Source organism: Meleagris gallopavo, chromosome 2 (genome assembly GCF_000146605.3).
Source record: "Meleagris gallopavo isolate NT-WF06-2002-E0010 breed Aviagen turkey brand Nicholas breeding stock chromosome 2, Turkey_5.1, whole genome shotgun sequence".
NCBI lineage: Eukaryota > Metazoa > Chordata > Aves > Galliformes > Phasianidae > Meleagris > Meleagris gallopavo.
In genome coordinates this window covers 66,243,156-66,248,102 of record NC_015012.2, presented here as the reverse complement: position 1 = coordinate 66,248,102, position 4,947 = coordinate 66,243,156, and positions in this window count along the sequence as shown.

Below are 4,947 nucleotides of genomic sequence, written 5' to 3'. Positions count from 1 at the left end.
AGCACCTTGGGCCATGGGCCAGAAGTGTCTGTGTTACAAGCCAGGAAGAAATAATTCAAGCCTTCAGATGGCAACACACCCTGAAAAATCTGCCCAGGCTTTCCTAGGAAGTGTAGTGAGGAGGAGCAAGAACATGGCATCAGCCCAGCTAGCTTTAGTGGCTGGTTGGAGTTCTTAATGCCTGTTAGCATAAGAGAGGATACTGTCCTTGCCTTTGGGTCATTAGTCCAAAATAAAAAAGAGCAGCAATCACAGTACCATGTGTGTCTATGGCAGAGGCACTCAGCACCAGTTTTATCTCATCTGGGTATACTGAACCACAAAATGTCATTGTATGATATCCATTAACAAAGTTATCTTTAGACTTCTATTTAAAACGGAGTCACCCTACAAAGCTTTTCTGGCATATGCCTCTGATCCTATTCTTAGTCTGCCTCTTTCTGCTTTCTGAAAATGTTCATGTTCTGCGTCTTTGGTCACATGAAAATACGGCTATTCTACAATTGGCTTCTCTCAACTTCTGTTCAGAACTTGATTTTTTGTCATGCAAATTTGTTTCAGGGCTGCAGTCTAAATTAAGCTGAACTTAGTTCAATGTATTCCGAGCAGAGTCATTGGGAATTTAGCACACTGGTAGCTGTGTGAATGTTTGAAGGTGGAATCTGGTTCTTAGATTTGTAAGTGATTTTTGAGATTATCTAAAAACTGGATGTGTATGTTATATACATCATTGTGACTGAGGGAAGCCAAGGGAATGGAGTGCATTACCTCATTTCTTAAATCTTTGAAGATTAAAGTTGATTCTGAAGTATTGTATGTCTGAAATGTATTGAATTCTTCTGTTACCTACGTATTTTCCAGTGATTAATTTTTTTCTTAGTTTTTGAAAGTATATATTGTCTGGAAAATAGATTTTTGTACCAGGCCATTACAAGCATATTTATTGGGTCTGTGAAAATCTTACTTCTGATCATATACACTTTTGTCTAACTTTAATCCTTTTGGTCTGGCTACTTTGCTATAATTCAGAAGGATAACTTTAAGCTATTAAGTCAGACTCAGCTAATAGAGGCCAGATTTTATTTTCTGTCCTTTCTTTGTTGACTTCAGGAGAACTCTGCAGCAGGCAGCCTGTGTGATTCAGTGCTGGATGTATCCATCTGGTCCTTAGCACTCAACCTGTTTTCTAAACAAGTTTAACCTTGAAACAAAGCACTTCAAAGAATATAAAAACTAACATCAGTTTTTCTTCTGATAATAACTAATGAAGATGAGTGATTAATTTAACTTCATACTTGCCTGGTTTGCTACTCTAATAAACAGCAAAACAATTAATTTCATGAGAATTCAAATTTCATCTTCACTTTTCAATGAAACTGAACATAACTGCAGTAGCCATGAGATAAGGAGTGTGTGAATCCATACAGGCAAGACCATATCTTCCCTGCTTTAATTCACATTAACAAAAGTATGAAGGAAACAATGTAAATCAACCAGGTTCTGTAGTAATGGAATTATGCAGCTAATTTCATAGGTGTGATCATTCAAATCTCCAAAAGGCAGAAAAAAAACCTGTTGTCAGGCATATATCCATGCTCTCTACAAGAATGCCTGCACCAAATACTAGAATTATTGTGGGAATCCTCTTTATACTGACAGACAAACATCTTTTTGGCCTTGGTGCTGAGAAAGCTGTATTTTTCTCAACTGTTCTCAGGTGAGTTCTAACTTGTTTTGGTGTAAAGTGACTTCAGACCTCTTCAGCTCATTGTCAAAAGCTCATTGGCTAACTCAGGGCTTCCTGATACATGACCTTATCTATCTGGGCTATAGATATCCCCCAGTCACAGAAAGAAAAGTACTGTGGGGTCTCTAAGGAATATAGCCATGAGGAATGGTCTGTCACCACCACCTTGCTGGCTGGTAGCCTGCTGTGCCTGCTTGTGAGAGACCCTAGGAAAGACATTGATCCATCAGGTTTTCTGTGACTCATCACAGTGGTGACAGTCTACACCCACCTTCCCTCTCTAAAAACTTCTTTAAGGTGTGCAGACAGCAGTGTATTTATATCTGTGTGCATGGCATATGCGCAGTAAGGTTGGCACCTGTGGCATGTGTCTACCCTACTATATATGAATTGTATCACATTCAGTTATTTGACAGGAAAGAGCCCAGTACAAATGTACTCTAAGACAGATAGTATGTCCCACCCCAAAAGTAAAGTTGGGCATTGCCACCTTAGCAGAGGCCACTTACTTTTTCTTCATATATCTATTGTAGGCAATGAACTGTGGCATGACCATATGACTCTGTGAAGACAAAAGCTCCCAAACCACAATGATTTCACTGGTTTCACTCCTGCCTGACCCCGGAACAATAAGAGAGGAAGACTGCCCCTGCTCTGACTCCACAGCCGAATCCTCTTGAATTCTGTTGTCGAATTGGCTGTAGGGGAATGACCTTCACCTTTCATGCTCCCTTGAAGGTGCACACTTCCCTTAAATGCCTGTCTCCTGTGACAGTGTAAAAGTTCTCCCAACAGATGGCATTGCCAACTGGAAAAGCCGCAATTAAGAGCATTACTTTGGTTCAAGTGCTTAATGAAAAATCCTATGTTAAAGTCAGAACAAGTCTTTTTGCTGAAGAAGTCTAAAAGGACCTGCAGCTGCTCTTTCCCTCTACACTCCACCCCAAGCTCTCTGTCCCACCAACAGAGATGTGTTTACTAAGTGAGCTGTGATTCATCCCTCCTACATTGCATCAGCCTCTTCATTTTTGCTGTCCCTCAGGGAATCAGATCTGAAGCACTAAAACCAGATTGTGTGGTAACAAGCCATGCTTGTTGCTGTGAGGACCAGAAAAACAATTACGAAAATTATGACTTAGTTTTTCTGAGGTCTTCGTACTTCAGAGAACCAAAATGGAGCAAGAAAGAAATATATGCAAGAATGGGGTACACTGCAGTCAAACAAAGTCCACGTCAAGTAAGGAAGTCTTGAACCATGCTTACTCCTGCCTCCTGATGAAAGTCACTCATCCCTGTATTTCAGAGCCTGCTCTCTGATTCTTCCCTCAAAGGAAAACACAAGTCCTCTACAGAATTACAGTTTCTCAAATGTGAATTCTCTCATGATTGTCACCTTCATGATGTCTTATTTACATATGTCCCTGGTAAGCTCTCCTTGGCAGAAACGTGATTGAAACCTCCATTCCAAGGAAAGCAAGGAATGGATTTATTGTTGATGACAGGAATTTTATCCATATTCCAAGATTTGTATCTCCTATTTCTTTCTTTCTTATATCAAGTCCTAATTTGTTCTAAAACAAATGTTAAGGGAGCTGAGGTTCAGTTGCTGGCTCATGATTTGCCAGAGCTTTCTAGCAGTTTCTTCCATATGAATAGCTGGTTTGCTAGTAGTCTGAACTTATTAAGAAATAACTTGCTTCCCTTAAAAAGAAGATCAAATGCTCTCTTTATGGGAACAGAGGTGGTTGTTCCTCTGTGTATTCTAAAGACCAGATGAGTCTGTTAAACACTTGTTTTCTGCATTATGAAACATTTTTCAATGTAGCAATTTCTCAACCCAAAATGTAAAATGCGTCTTGCTTTTCAGCTGAGTGGAAAACTACCCCTTCATCCAAAAAAAAAACTGCTGTTTACACTAAGCTAATAATAATTTTCTCATGGTTAATTCACAGCCCTTGCATTCCACATGTCGTTCAAAAGTGATATTCTTTCAGGTTTGCTCAGTATTCACTCTAGAAAATACTATAAATTTCCCAGAACTCTCCTGTTGCTGGGATGTAGATTTATGTATATGCTTCTAGACCGTGAGGTTCAAGTCTGCTTAGAATGGAGATGCTACTGGGGTGAAGCAATCACAGAAAAACAAACAAACAAGCAACAACAACAAAAAAAACCTCGTCTAACTCCTTGCATTTCTTTCTTTTTTTTTATTCCCTTTAGCCAGGAATTGCTGCACATGTTCAGGAGTGGACACTTTCTTTCCGGAGTTCAAAAAAAGTTGAAATGTCTCCTGATATACCAGAAAACGGACCTGTATTTCCCTTAGGAGCAAAGCCACTCATCTGTCTACAAAGTTGTCATACTTTGGCTAAAGATCTGTTAATACCTAAATCCACTTTAAGTGGAGCGCAGTCGCCTCTCCTTTGCAAAAGCAAAAGATTCAAAGACTTGATTCCAATTGTCTCTGATGTATGCACAAAGCAATCTTGAACAAATGCATGGCTACAGGCCACATCACCTGTACCATTTCTTTTATACTTGCAACTTATCATGGCTATTTTTGAAATTTACAGATAACACAGACCCACAGATTTTCCCTTGTAGATTGTGCCTGAAGTTCAGATCTGTGCAGAGAGACAGAATTGGCGCAATTTTAAGTTTTTTTAGTTCTGTATTGAATCCACAGATCTGAAATAGTCAAACAGTAAGTTGTCCTATAAATCAAGAGGAATTCAGTTTCTTTTTTTCATTCATAACCATCTCATTTGATTTCATGCACTGATTTCTGAACCTACCAGCATAACTAAGATAGACAGGTACATGTGGGAAGCTTTGAAAGGGATAAGATCTCAGCTCTTACACTGCTTTCCTGTTAGAAAAATGTCTTCTTAGTTATCAAAATTTAGACAGCTAAGGAGTCCAAGTTGGGAAAGTAAAGAGTGGAAAAGTAGCATATCCCCACTATTCCAATTAGATAGAATGGTTAATTTGTTCAAGCTTTAAAAAGTGGAAAAGAATTAATGGAGTGAAAAGGTACAGAAGATATTTTAGCGTATTAACAGAAGTAGCATATAAAGAGAAAGCATTAGGACACAGACATGGGAGGATAGCATGAAATCTAAGCTATTTGACAATCAAGGCAGCAAGATATGGTGTCATAATGTGAAGATAGCCACATTCTCCTGCATTCCCATATATTA